General features: G+C 40.6%; 1 protein-coding gene across 1 annotated transcript in view; it reads left to right on the forward strand.

Annotated features, from left to right (window-relative positions):
* Positions 1–16,035, forward strand: part of LOC144472292 (E3 ubiquitin-protein ligase MIB1-like) — a 408,968-nt gene that overhangs the window by 231,728 nt on the left and 161,205 nt on the right. The window lies entirely within an intron of this gene.

Consider the following 16,035-nt stretch of genomic DNA (forward strand, 5'->3'; position numbering starts at 1 on the left):
AAGCGTCCTCGGCGGTGGCTGGATCAAAGCACCCGGGACATCGCCGATTGAAATGCGGGAATCTCCTCGAACGCTCGTGGGAATGATGGCACGTGAGGCGCTAATGTTTCCTCGATGCGAGACGTCTATGCAGACGAATCACGCTTATGGCAATTGCCTACGGGACCCGGCTGACGTCTGTCGCTCCATTAACAATCAACCATCTTCGTTCCGTTCGGTTCCTTAACAATTGACAAATACGGTTTAAAAATTGGCAGAAAATATGTGCGTTCTCTGTTTTTCGAAAATAGTCGATGAAGAATTGTTTGTTCATCGTAGTTTTATCGCAATTGTGACAATATTTGTATTATGATTATGACGATATTTATGTTACAATTATAAAGATGTTTATATTATAATTATGATAATAATTAAATCATAGTGAGGACTATATCTATATATTTATAACGATAATCGTGACATAAATATTGTCACAGTTGTAGCATAGGTATTGTCATAATTATAACATAAGTATTGTCATAATTGTAACATAATTGCTATCATAATTACGAGAATAATTGTATCATTATTATAACAATACTTATATCATAATTACAACAGTAGTTATATCATAATTATGACAATATTTATATCATAATTATGACAATATTTATATCATAATTAGGACAATAATTACATCATAATTATAACAATACTTCGACAAAGAAGAATTGTCAATTATTATTATCATTATTATTACATAGAAACGTTGTAGAGAAATTAAAAGGGGTTGAAACTACATATATCAATCAATTAATTAATTAAAATTCGTATAATTATGAACTGTTGATATATGCATGCAGAAATTAGTGAGCCAGGTTAAGGGTTGGTCCGAGCTTTTGTTAGCGGTAACCAGGGCCGTAGAAACGTGGCCCAGAAAATGTGGAGCCTCGAGGAATTAGAGAAGATGGAAGGGGTCGAACGCTCGAAAACATCTCAAATATTTAACCGTCGAATCGAACTCATTACCACTCTTTTATTCATCGATTTCATACCGGGAATTGTGCCTCCAACCATTCCGCTGTTAGCTCCCTGTTACTTCGCCCGGACTTTCAACACTCTCCCGCCAGCCCTCAAAAGGATACGCGAACTTCGCGAATTTACAGTTCGTTAACTCGCCCCGCTGCCAGAACTGCCGCCAGTTCGCGAGCTGAATTTCAGAATTCGTAATTCGCCTCTCTCTCTCTCTCTCTCTCTCCCCCTCTCATTCTCTCCTTCTCTCTCGCTCTCTTCCTTGCTCTGTATTATTATGACACCCCACTGCCGACTCCACGCTGACTGAGACCTCGGTTGTGTCCTCCGTGCGATCGCTATGTCGCGATGACTATACCTCTCGCAGTCTCTACGATCTTCTCGGCGTCTTGGACCGTCTCGGGACAGTTTTCCCGCAATTCGCGCATAATTTCGCTAATGAGAAAAATTTGAGGGATGCTTGAATGTGTGCTATTTAATGCAAAATTAGTCCCACTGAGAAATGTTTAAAAATTGTTGAGAAATAAATTTGGAAAGATCGCAGTTTGCTTCGTAGTTTTTAGTTGTTCGGTGAAAACAGGGTGTGGTGGAAATTTGAAAAATTCTTTTTTAACATTTATGACACGAGTTTGTTGATGAAAAAAATCAGAAAGATGTTATAAAGTACATTCTTTAATGTAAAAAATGTCCCACCATAAGAAGTTCATAAATGATTCGGAAAGAAATTTGAATAGATAGCATTTTGCTCCGTAGTTTTTAGTTGTTCGGTGAAAACAGGGTGTGGTGGAAATTTGAAAAATTCTTTTTTAACATTTATGACACGAGTTTGTTGATGAAAAAAATCAGAAAGATGTTATAAAGTACATTCTTTAATGTAAAAAAGGTCCCACCATAAAGCGTTCATAAATGGTTGAGAAATAAATTCACAAAGATAATATAACTAATATTTTTACTTCTTCGCTGAACAGAATATACTGCAAAATTGAAAAATTCTTTTATAACATTTACCACACGATTTTGTTAACGGGAAAAATTGGAGAGACGGTGCAAACTCTGCTGTTTAATATAAAAATGGTACCAGTGCAAAACGTGGTTAATTTTCTATAAACAAAAATCGAGAAGCGTTACTTATTTGCCAATGTCTCAGCTGCGCCGGCGAAGTATGGATTTCGCAATTATTTATGGATTCGCTGGTAATTGTCTGTTATCAAGCGCATCGGGAACGGTAAGCAGAAAGAATTGCAATTTCAAATGTCACGGATATCGATCGCGAGGCGAGTCATTTGTACCAGGACGTTTTCCTTCGGACGGAACGAAAGGATCTCAATTTTCATGTCGTTAGAGAGGCAGCCCTGGGATATTTACCTAATGTTGCTCCCTGTTCTCGAAGAGATCTTTGACAATGACGAATGCACGCTCCCGGGCTATCAGTCCCCTGTCGCGAAAATCCAATGCAAAGAATACCAGGGCGAAGGGGACCGGTCCAAAAGACTGTTCCATTTATTTAATAATTTCGCAACGCGTTTCAATTTTATATCTCCGCTATCATTTATCCGATTGCATCACGAATTTTCGCGAATGCACTAGACACCTGTCTGCGGTTGCATAATATATTTCATTGAAAAATCTCAACGCGTTGCGGCGACAAATTTTTTCCAAGATCGCCAAATCGAGAAATCCAATTTAAAATCCATTTCCCGCTTCTGCGTTTAAAAAAAATTGTCTCTTTATTATGACTGATCCGATGCGGTTGAAACTTTTTATAAACAAACAATATACATTAGTGCATTGATAATATTAGGTTGGTGCATATGAAATATCGGATTTTTAATTGAGTATATAAAACTGCATATCTTATCGGCTTTTGAAAAAAGATATATAGTTTTATATATTTACTTAAACATCCGACATTTCACATGCACCAACCTAATAAAAATGCCATTAGAAAATCTACATGCATCTCGGAGACAGATTTTTTAAAAAACATCAAACGCACTCATGCAATTATAAATGTTTATAAATTTTTCACATAGCAGCTTGTTCATATTTTGCAACGAGGTATTTTTTATATAAAAGAGTATACCTTTAGGCGTCTTTACAATTTTGTCCGTTACCTAGATCCCGTCGTGAATGTTAAACAAGAATTTTTAAATCGTACAGTATATTGCACACAGCGGAGAATTGGGCAATTATGCAATGTTTGCGAATTTATTTTTCAACAATGCGCGAACCCTTTGCAGCGGGAACTTTTTGATGTAAAAGGGTATAGATTTGTACGTTACCCGCATTTTTGGTTTCGGTTAATTCGTGTTAGAAATGTCGGTGGTAGATTTTTCCAGGGAGCGTAGGTTGAAACGTCTGCGCGGCGACGAGAAAAGTTTGGCCGCGTAATCGGTTGACTTTCGACGGTTACCTGAGCATTTACGTGACCGACGGGCCCCGTTATCGGGCTCCGGTGAAATCATTAGCGCGGTCGATGATCCGAGAGGAGGTCCCGTCGGTTGGAAGTTAGCCGAAAGACATTGCAGAGTTACCGGTTCATGCAGAATTTCCACAACAAGCCGAGTTAACGAGCTGTGAACTCGTGAACACACCTTGGAAGTGTTACGGGGGCGGCACCGGGAGCACACAGTAGGAAGTGAACCCCCGCCGCCGCCGCCGCCACCGCCTCCGCCCCTTCCCCCGTGGTAAATTACGCGTGTATAATGATAATGGCGCGAGACAAGGAATCCATCTGCGGTAACGCGTCTCTTCTGCGAGTGTCAGCCCGTTAATAGGCGATTCGTGATTACGAATCGAGCGGGCGGCGACCGAGCCACGGCCTGCTTTCGAAATCTTGTCTCGCGCGAAGGAAGTCGGTCGAACGACACCGTCCGCAATCGATTCCGTCGTAGTCGATTCGATAACCAATTCCCGCTGTCGATCATGCTCGCGTCACTCTCGAACCTTAAACAACCACCGCGGAGCAGCAAACGATTCCTTCGAACAGGAAGCGCTGATTCAAACTAACCGACACTCGCGACTTCTCGAATTTTTTCCTCGTTAACCGTGAAAGCTGTGGCAGTATTCTCTACGGGGAAATATTCCATAAGACCTCCCGTACAAAGTAGTATTTTTTCTTATAACGCTGTGAATACTTCAACTTTAATTATTTATATTTTTCCATCGCACATATCCGGGAGATTTAATTGGAAGTTTCAGATATTGATTTATAACTTTTGGAAATTTATTGCACGTTAATGGGGAAAGCTATGGGAATATTCTTTACGGTGAAATATTCTGTGATCTCTCTTGAATGGAATAGTATTTTTTTTTTTAATGGGATATTTTTTTGTGATAATGAAAATTGTAAAAGAGATCTTGGGTTAAGTTATACAGATTGATTTTCAACTTGGGGATTTTTTTATTTATTAATTACGATAGCTACGAAGATGTGTTTCGTGTGGCAAAATTGTGCAGATTATTCTGTAAACGGAGGTATTTTTGCTGCGACGGTAGGAGTATTTATATTTGTTTAAATAATTCGTAAAGGTGGGACACAGGAATATTGATGGTAACGATCGTTTTCTGTTGCATTGTTTCAGGTAAGGTGTCCGAATTAATTTACACGGGATGTTGCCGAATTATGAAAATGGTGAGTGCGCCCGAATTAAATTGAGTTCCTAACGTTGCAATCAGATTTTAGCGAATTATGGGCTGACGTTTTAATTTTGTATAACTCGTAATGCTTGCCGTTGCTGTTGCAGCCGTAGTAGCGGTAATAACATCTCATTATGCTGTCCAATTTCATTAATTAGAATTTTCGTCGAACGTTCTGCCCGTGCACGCCGGCCCGAGCGCGTGCACACTTTGTTCATTACAATTATGTAAAAAACCGCAGACTATTATCTTCGAAATACTTTCGAACGTGACGTCCTTAGCTAGCGCGTATTATTTTTTTTTAAATACTCGCGACGCTTGCTATTTAACGAAAAAAATTCGCGAGTTGTCCGATGGTATACTCTTCTTTCGTGAAAGAAATTTCGTCGCAAAAATTTCATATATTCGTTTGCAAAAATAGCAAGTAGTTAATAATTTACCAGTTCTTCATTGATCACGATGTTTTAGAAAATTTTGAAAAATGATCTCGAATATTTGCGATACGAGTTTTGAAACGTCAAAATTAGGATAAATACTAGAAACTATATTCTTTGAAATAAAAAAGGTCCCGTTGCAAAACATTTGCAAAATTCTCTGGAAAAAATTGGCAAACTTTATATAATTAATTTCTAGGTTCATTATTAATCCTGATGTTTTAGCAACTTTTGCAAGATTATTTCGAACAGTTGCAATACGATTTTTAATATGTCAATATTAAGACAGATACTAGAAAGTACAATCTTTTAAATGAAAAATGTCTTATTACAAAACATTCGTAAAATTCTATGGAAAAAATTCGCAAGCTTTATATAACTAATTCGCCATTTCTTAATTACGTCGTTTCAGCAAATTTTTGAAAAACATTTTCGAATACTTGCAGTACGATTTTTTCAACGTAAAAATTCGAAGATCTACTAAAAACTATAACCTTTCGTACAAAAAAGGTCCCGCTGCGAAACGTTTATCACGGTCGAATAAAAAAATTCTCAAAGATCGTCGCATTATTTTTGTGGTCACTGGCACGGAAGTCGTCGCTGGATCGGGGCCCGTTGAATTGATAAAAACGGTGAAAAAAAAAATTACTTCCCGATTATATCCAGAGCGGAGAATTTCGTTCGGTGCCAACCATTCCCGGTGCACGGTCATCGAGCCGGGGGTGAGAGAGAGAGAGAGGGAGACGTTTCCAGCAGTATTTTAAAATCGCCGAATCGATGATGTCGTGAAAGTTTTAATTGTAGTCCGCCGATTGCATTATTTCTATCGGGGTCGGATTTGCTTAAAACACGTGATTAAAGCGACGTGCTCCGCGTGCGAATTGCTCGCTGCTAACGAGGGAAATTTTCACCTGGTGAAAGTCTCGATTGATTATCGCGCGATCGTCCACCTTTTTTTCCCGCGAAAATTTCCAAGCCCTGCGCTATTATTCCAATTCACTAATTATGCATTCGAACGCTTCCCAGGATGGCGTTACAACTTTAACCCTTAACTGTTGTTTGCTGCGGACACGAGTGCCTCCGCCCCTCCCTCCCCGACTTTCTATTCCCGCTTTATTTTCTAGCGAACGTTTAATTTTCCACGCGTTTATTATTTCATAGACTGGCAGAGCACGGAATGCGTGGAGCGGTTTGCTTAGAATTTGATGAACATTCTTCTGCAATTTTTATTTTGCAGCGTCGTGCTTTTCGAATAGCCAGATATATTTTTGTATGACATTAAATAGTACGACATGTATTTTTATATAACAGTAAATAATGATATTAATACTAACAGTGATAGTATGACGTGTATTTTTATATAACGTTAAATAGTTCGTTATATATCTTTATACAACATTAAATAGTGCAATGTACATTTTTAATAAATTCCAAACGCTAGAATAAATATATAGAGAAGTATTTATATGGAAAATATATTTTTAAAAGACACTAATTAACAAAATATATTATTAGGGAATTTCTAACAGCAATATATATTGTCATATGACATTAAATAATACGACATACATTTTTAATAAATGCCAGACACTAAAATAGACATTTAAAGAAGCATGTATATCGAAAATATATGTTTTGAGAGCATAGATTGTCAAAATATATTATTGGAGTACTCCTAACAACAATATATATTTTTATATAACACTAAGCAGTACAATACACATTTTGAATAAATTCCAAGCTGTTAAATAAACATTTAGAAAAGCTGAAACAGCAGAAATCAATGTTCGAAGGGCACCGACCAGCAAAATATATTATTAGAGTATTCTAACAACCAGATACATGGTCAGTCGGTATTAAAAAGTGCGATACAGATTTTTAATAGGCGCTAACCGGGCGGAATAAAATTTCAGAGGTCGCTAACCAGCGCGTTACACGTTTTAAAGCCGATAAACGATGCCTGAGAGCGCGGGCGGGCAACGAAATATTGGCGTGACCGTAAAAATTTCGCGAGCAGAATCGTTTATAAAATAGCGCGCGGTATCGCGGGTATGATTTCTAGAGGGGCAGAAGCGATCGCGGGAAGGGTTTGAGACTGTTGGCGGGCACGGTGGCAACGAGCAATCGAAATAATTCGCAATCTCGCCGCGCACGTAAAGACGCAGCCAGGCACACCGAGATGCTTGTCAAGCAGAGCGCGCAGAAAATATTCCCGCGATAGAGACCGACGTCAGTTCGAGCGGAATTTCCGGCGGCTCGTGATGTCAGGAATTTTCCTCCTGGACGACCGAGTTGCTTGCCGTCCGTGCAGCCTCGAACATGCTCTCCCGGCAACTTTAACGTCGCGAATATTTGCAACGAACGTCTGTCGTCGCGATCGACCGGTCGCAACGCGAATTAAAACCACTGCGAACGCGGTCGAATTTCGCGGATCGATCACACAAACCCCCACTAATTTTGCAGCCGCTACGTTATAAAATCATTCGTTTTCAACAAAATTCCCGGCGTCCATCGCGGAAGTCAATTTTTCCGAAGACTACGATGGAAACTCGCGACTAGGAACTTCTGCGAATTTGTATTATAATTTGCGCTATTACAGATCGCGATTTTTGTAACAACAATATCATGAGCTATAATTTGAACCTTTCTAATTACAATGAAAAAGGTACCGACTCGATGTGACAATTAGTTAACGAAATAAAAATTCGAGAAGCTCGCAGAGTCTTGTAATCATCTTCGTGACAGGAAGATCGGGCTACGCTAATCAATTTTTATTTCGGTAACCGTTCGTGTTATCGGGTCGTACCTTTTTTTATTCAAATTGGAAAAGCTTAAGCTATAAAGTAAGATTTTTGATGTTGTCACAAAGTTGTTCCTACGGTATTGTAAATAATTAACAAAGTTCAGAGTGTATGTGCGAAATAAGATCTTCGCCGATCGTTCCAAAGTTAGCGCATAATTAGGGAATTATTCTCGGAGCACAGGATGGTGTTGCGTAGTATAGTACGTGCTCTATAGCGTGTTGATAGGTGTGGTTCGAGTCCTCGGATTTTTTCCGCGGCAGTTTACGAAGCGAGAGCTCGAAGCCAGACCGTGTCCTAGCAAAACGCGATTCGCTCACGATCGGCAGGTGCATCCCGGCTGATTTGTTGCTCGCCTTATCGCCGGGGGCCTTCGATACCAGTGATCGTTTCCTATATTTTACAGCGACCGTGATTTATCGTCCGTTTCGCGAGTTCCCTGCTACAATTATCAGTAACTCGCTCCCCCGCTGGCCGAGAGATTAGAAGCCGATCCCGGCACTCGCAGTGTTTTATCGGCTCCGACTGACGATTTAACCAGCTTTGTCCATTCCGCGCGCATTCGAAGCCTCTACGCCCACCCAACAAGACTGTCATTCCATCCCAAAGCCACTGCCAAGAACGGTGACATCGACACGTCGAAGCGTGTGCTTTAAACTGTTACGAAAGAACTTCGGCCAAAGCCGGACACACGTTGCATCACGGCTCCATTCGCAATTAACAATATTTCATAATTAATTTCGCGACATGGAAAAATAATCAAAAAACACCTCGAACCATCTAGTTTGCAATAAAGAAAAAGGTAGACTCGAATCGCACATACAGTTCCCGAGATGAAAATAAAAAGGCGCAGCCCTTAGCTACCCGAATTGAAATGAGCGACTTAAATTTCGAAAATGTTTATCTCGTGAACAAATTCGAATCTGGCGAAGGGATGACATAAACTCCCCTTAATTATCCTTGTAAAATAATATAAAATTGTTCCACTTAGTTCAATATGATCGATGTGTATGTAGAAAACAGAGATTATCGTCTCGATGCAGCTACTTGGCACTATGGATAGGTTAAAGGATGATGTTTATTTGGTTGAAATAATTTCAAAAATAATTGTAAATTATTTGGAGTGATTCTAATAATAATGCAGAATGTTTGTAAGGTGTTTTTGTTAATTGTGAAAGTAGTTTCGGTAACGGCGTCGTGGCCTAATGGCGATCTGGGTGACCTTGTGTTCCCGTAGCAGGAATGAGAACCGCTGTCCCCGGACAGATAAGTCCGCCCCGCTGATCACGGCACCACGCCACGGAGCCATCTAGATACTTTAAAGCTACCCCTGTCGGCTGGTAGGAAAGAGTGGCTGGGTAGGGGTTGCCACGGGATCCAGGAACCTCCGGCAGGGGCCAGCTCGACGGCAGTAACATTCTCTTCGGTATGGGAGAACGGCAGGGACGAACCAGCCGCGCGCCACAATTCCATAACGACCTCTCCACCCCTTTACATAGATAATGCCGCAACCCTCCGGAGCCGTAGCCCGCCAGCCACCCCCGCAAAGAATTTCCATATGAACCCGTCCCGCCGCTACCGGCGTTCGTTGCTTTTCCCGAGCAGGACCAGCACGTGGCATTTGCCTCGTGACGAGCCCGCGAGCCAGTTGTCGAACGCATCTCGCGGAAATTCTCGGCCACGGGAACCACCTAAGCGAACGCCGGCTTCACCGTGGTACACTGCGACACGGAAATTGGCCGCACTTTCTGTCACAGTTTCGCCGCCGGTCGCATTTGTTTAAACAATACCGACCCCGAGAACTTCGCGTCGATTTATTCGGTTGCGGTATAGTGGGCGGCTCGCACTTGTGAATTTTTATCGCGGAAATTGTTCGGCGAATCGGATCGCCACTTTTCCGTGGGAATGTACGGGGTTCAGTTTTGTCGCGTCGTGGAATTTATTTTAACAGCTTGGATGTTATTTATAACTTTTATGGTAGTTTCTCGGTGTTCTTGGTTCGGTTGGATAGTGCCGGTTTGAATTATAAATCGGGATGTCTGCGGTGGTGTTGGATATTTTATTTTATTGTTAGGTCTCTATCATATCGTTTACTCTTAATTAGGGGTAGTTTATGTCATCATTTTAAAAATTCAAGGCCATTTCGGCAATATAACACTGCAAACTTCGTAATTTCGATATTTTTCCTCTGTTCGATACTGGGGGCATGCTCGCGCTTTTAGATATAATTTATATCTCGAGAACTATAGCTGTTATAAGAAACAACTTTTTTTCTTTTAAAGAGTGATTTCCCCTCTATCGCGAAAATTTTGTTTATTGTTAAATGGTTATAATCTCGTTGTTCATCGACGGAATAATAATCGTCCGTGTCGCTTCAGAATTTCTTATCTATATTTCTATAGATTTATGTTTCTACAGTTCTATATTTCTTTATTACTGTATTTCTATATTTCTATATTTCTATATTTCTATATTTCTATATTTCTATATTTCTATATTTCTATTTTTCTATTTTTCTATATTTCTATTTTTCTATTTTTCTATATTTCTATATTTCCATATTTCTATATTTCTATATTTTTATATTTCTATAATTCTATAATTCTATAATTCTATATTTCTACATTTCTACATTCCTACTTCCCAACATTCCCACATTCCCACATTCCCATATTCCCATATTCCCATATTCCCACGTTCCCACATACCACATTCCTCATTCCTACATTCCACATTCCACATTCATACAATTCTACAATTCTACAATTTTACAATTCTGCAATTCTGCAATTCTGCAATTCTACATATCTACGTCTCTACGTTTCTACGTTTCCCCATTTCTACATTACATTATACATGCTCGTTCGTGTTTTGTTGAGTTGTTCACCTCACGCAACAACATAAACACATTAGTTAGTTACGCATTACCTTCTAATGTGAATACGTCGGATCGCGAAAATGAACGAATATCAAGAAGCTTTTGATATGTTCATGGTGCCGGAAATTGAAGTTGAAGTTCAAGTTCAAGTTGAAATTCAAATTCAAATTGAAGTTGAAATTGAAGTTGATGTTGAAGTTGAAGTTGAAGTTGAAATTGAAGTTCAGGCTGAAGTTGAAGTTGCTTCTTGAAAATCGTTCATTTTCTTCAACTTGATGTTGAAGTTGAAGTTGAAGTTGAAGTTGAAATTGAAATTCAGGCTGAAGTTGAAGTTGCTTCTTGAAAATCGTTCATTTTCGCATTTCACATTAGAAGGTAATGCGTAACTAACTAACATGTTTATGTTGTTGCTAGAGGTTAACAACTCAACAAAACACGAACGAACATCATTTCGAGCATGTTCTGTAGGTAGAATCAAACCAAGGTTATTGGATCCTGTGAAAGTGATTAATGCGATATTTTTCGGTTTTTCAACTATTTTCATACTTTGCGCGACTAGAATGACCTTGAGTTATAGGTCGCTGGATTCGTCTTAAAATCGGCAATAATGTCATCGAAAAACAAACACATAGTTCCATTTGAAAAAACATCGATGAACCAAACAATTTGTTCCTCAAGTATTTTCGCGTATCATTAACGATAACGGAGATATTGCTTTGTAACACTTTATTTGCCCCGCCCTGTATAAATACGAAGCCTCTGTTCGCGAATTTTTATCGCGAAAACTACAAGTACCATAGGACCGGACACTTTTTCCATTTAATCAGCGCGGTTTCTGCTGTCGCGTGGATTTTTGCCGGCGCGCGCAGTCTTGTACGCGCGACGACAGAAACGACGGCGGGCGTAGTCCGTGGATTTTCGCGGGATGCGTTATTGCGGCGCATTATGCGCTCGAGAGGCCGCAGAGCTCGGTTAATCAACGCGATTACACAAGACACAACTTATACCGGCGGTGGAACGATATTCCGTTCGTTTCTGGATGCCGTTTACTGCATCCTTCCGCGAAGCATGAATTCGCAAACAGCCGGTGGAAGCGCAGCTGCTGCCGTTGCAGAGCTATAACCAGCGCCCGAGCGTTGTTGCATCATACGCGCTATTTGTTGAAACGCCGGCGTTCATTCGGTAGACAAACATACTTAACTGCTCGGCATTATCTGAAGTAAATGTGCTGTATAATCAAGCGACCGAATTGTCTTGCTATTTGCCACTTCACGGAATCGAATCATACCGTATGCAATAGACTGCGCCGAGGGACGCGAGCTTGCGGCGCCGCTATTATCAATCCTTTCGCGGCAACTATGCGGTCGGGGAACATCGAAACTATGCCGTCGCGCTCCCCGCCGCGCCGGCACCCTAACCGAAGAATAGCACTCGTTTCCGTACCGCGACGGAAAAGATTTCCCGTCGAAACTCTTTTCCGCGCTCGCTGCCGCTACGAAATCATTGTTTCGTGATTTTTAGGAATTTTAAACATTCCGTGACGTAGTATAGATAATATTAACCGGTGTTTATGTCATCGTTTTCATGAATTTTAATTTGTTTACGAGATACAAGCCTTGAAATTTTTCATTAATCATTTGTCTTTGTAATTCTAATGGGAATTTTTATCTGAGATATTGTTAGTCAGAATCGGGAAGAGTATTTATTGTTTAAATCTGGAAGGGTTTCTTTGCTGGATGTGATTTTCTCACATTGTAAAATTAATTTTGCAACCGCTGAAATAATAAATCAATTGACTTTAATGTTTACGTACATCGATTTATGAGGAGTTGCATCGGGCAACTTTTGTTTGTAATTTCCAATATTATAAAATTAAGTTCACAACTTAAAGAATGCTTCGTTGTAGAAGAAATCTTCCTGATTATTATAAAAAAAGAATCATCTGAATCGATCGAACAGTCACCGAGATACAAATTCACAAATACGACGCAGTTTTCACGAATTATTCGTGAACGATATTTGCAAGGAAAGCATATAAACTTCGAACGTCGACATTGTTTAAACAAATTCGAATTTCACGAAGCGATGACATAAACCCCCTCTAATTATCCTTGTAATACGTCCTGGCATAATTGATTTTCGATTAAATACCAGTCACTCACCGGGACAGCGTATGTTTCGATACCACGTCCACAAAAATTTCGGATTAATTTTTCCGCGATTTCACGCCGTTGCCGCAGGTGCACGATAGGCGCATCGATGCACTCGGAAAGTGCACAGTCGGAGTGCACCACATTCGGTATAATTTCTCTCAGGAAACCTCGATCCCGCGACGGTGTCGATGCAATCGCGGCGCGGAGAATTGCTGAGATAAATGCAGCGAAATCGATTCGCAGTTCGGGACGCGCGGCCATCAAGGTGCAACTGCAAGTCGTTGCACCACGAAGAAATTACGGCGACGTCGGCGACGACGCGCGAGCACCGGCTATAAAATAATAAAAGCTTTGTTGTGAAACGTTAATTAAAACGCGGTGATATTAATTAAAACCAGCATTGCTCGCGTGCGTGCGCGCGCGCGCGTTTGCCCAGGTGTCCCTGGGCGAGCGCAACGCTGCACTGAGAAATCCCGGATTTGTCGGCGACGAGGTTGCTAATTGAAACGTAAACAAAGACGTTTGTTTTGTTTATTGTTTCCTTTTTTTTTTAGACGCCATTCTCTTTCACGGAGCATGTTGGCCATTTCTGTTCGGGGAATATTTATTAATTTATTGAATATTAGTATACTATATTGTATATTAGAGCATTGATTTGAGAATTTTAAATATTATGATATTTATTATAATTATTTATTAATTTCAAGTATTTATAGTTCTGGACACGCGTTCGAGGGAGTTTCCTGATAATTGAGAGGGTGCATTTGATAGAGCAACTTTGAAAAATGTTTAAAAGTATATCGTTGTTGGTAATATTGATAAAATATATATTAACGTATTTGGTAGAGTGCGGAGAATTTTTTCAGCTATGTCTCATTGGCGTTGCTTCAACAAACGAAGCAACACAAACTTGCAAAATCGAGAGATAATTCGCAAGATTTCGAAACTATAATTTCTTGGAAATTCTTGCAGAAAGAAATGTATGAAACAAATTTAACCGTTCCCAATATTTTAAATATAAATATCACTATTTTCGGAAGAGTTTAAATAATTTGTTAAGCTACGTCTCATTGGCGTAGCTCATACGCTTCAAGATACAATAAATTCTCAAAGTTAAACCAAATTCGGCATTCTGAAAATTAAAATGCGATTCTTGTTTTTTCGAAGTGAAATCTCTGGATAACGAAAAATGACAATGGAGGAGTGGCCTCTCGAGAATCTTTTGTCAGAAATCCTTTTTCTTCGGGATTACCATTTGATGTTTCAAGGAGATCGATATAGCCCCGACGAAATAGCGGGCGAATGAAAACATCTCGCGCGAGATTGTTCCTAATATTTATTCAACCGAGCGGCCATGTTATTAAATTTTCAATCGGGCGCTGGGGAATATAATCCTCTTGCGTAATTATCGTTCTGATAATATAACGGATGCCGTACGGAAAATGAAAAAAGTGATACAAATTTATTTATACACACACATATATATATATAAAAATCCAATTTCAAACTGTCTTATCATCACTGTATTATTTATTATATACACATATTATACACTCTATTATTATATTATTAATATTATCAGCAAGGTTATTATTATTTATTGTTTAAATAATAGACTGCCCCGTCACCGCTATATAAATAAATAAACCATTAAAGTTCACCCGTGGCGTACACCCGAAAAATTTCACCCAAACAAATGTAAATACCGCGAACAATTCCAAAAGAAAAAGAAGAGCTCGAATGGCGGCCATGTTGATTAATCGACGTTTCCGAAGACAATAGAAAGAGCACGGTAATAAAAGAGAATGACCAGCCGGAAAATTCGCCGAATAATCCGACAGGGGCAGCTAATAAACAAGAGCATGGCCGTCGAATTTCCGTGGATTCCGCCGGCGCAGTCCATTGTTCAGCGGCGCAGCGCGCATCAAAGGAAACAAACAGGTAGAAAGACGTTAAAGAGCAGAAAACGAAAAGTGAGTTGCCGGATATACAGAGGGGTAGACGAGAGAAAAGAGAGAGAGAGAGGGAGAGAGATAGTGGAACGGGGGTGGCGATGGCGTGGATAAGGCGGTGGATACCGTGGCGGAAGACAAAAGGGGTGGAAAATGTATTCATCGCGCGGGGGCGTTATGGGGGCAGTTATCACCAGGTGATAACTCTTATTGCTGCAATAAAGTCGCACCGGCAGCCCTCGAGGGGCTGCAACAGCTCCCCGAAGGCTGTTCTTGTTACCGCTGCTCGCCGCGCGCACAGTTGCATCGCCGCTGCATCGCCCGTTCCATCGTTGCATCGTTGCATCGCGCACCTAACCGCAACGAAAGAGCAAGAGAGAGCGACAGAGAGGCCGAGAGCTAGATAGAGAAATACAGAGAACGAGAGAGAAAGAGAGCGAGAGAGAGAGAGAGAGAGAGGGGTGTACACAAAACCGCGTGCTACGAAGCACACTCGGACGCGTGCTTAGATTGTTACCTCGTAAATATCCCATTCCGTTTCACCTGAGGCTTCCCGGCGATCCGCGCCAACGTCCACCGCGTTAATTACGCGGCCAGATTACGAGACGCTGCGCCCGGCCACTCAAAACTGCATCCGGAAACTGCATGCGCCCGTTACCTCGCTCTATTCCCAGAGACGTTTTCGGACAATTGCTGTGCTCGGCCATTCCGCGCTGCCTCCAACCTGAATCCAAATTTCGGTGCCGAATTGGCGCAGCTCTTTTTGGGTTCCCACAGGTACTTCGTCGCGGGAGGAACTTGCAATTAAGAGGCTCCGGAGCGTGCCGCATTAATTGTCCCGTTTCTTTGTGGTCTTTCTTCGATGACGTTGTCGCAGCCATTGCACTGCCAACACGTTCGAAACCGTTCGCCGTATTATTGGTATTTCTCGCGTTTCGTTTATCGAAGTTACGGGGATGGTTAATAGCTAGAAAAATTCTTGAAACTTTCTTAAAGACAGTGATATATATTTTTTCAATGTTATATGTTAATTTAATTTTAGCGTGCTCCGTTCACATGGGTTATTAACACTAGAAAGACGGGAACTTGAAGACGGGAAAATGACTGCTTTTTGGCAATGTAGGTATAACACACATATATATACCGGAAATGAAGAAGGGGGGGGGG

Source organism: Augochlora pura, chromosome 7 (assembly GCF_028453695.1).
Source record: "Augochlora pura isolate Apur16 chromosome 7, APUR_v2.2.1, whole genome shotgun sequence".
Taxonomy (NCBI): domain Eukaryota; kingdom Metazoa; phylum Arthropoda; class Insecta; order Hymenoptera; family Halictidae; genus Augochlora; species Augochlora pura.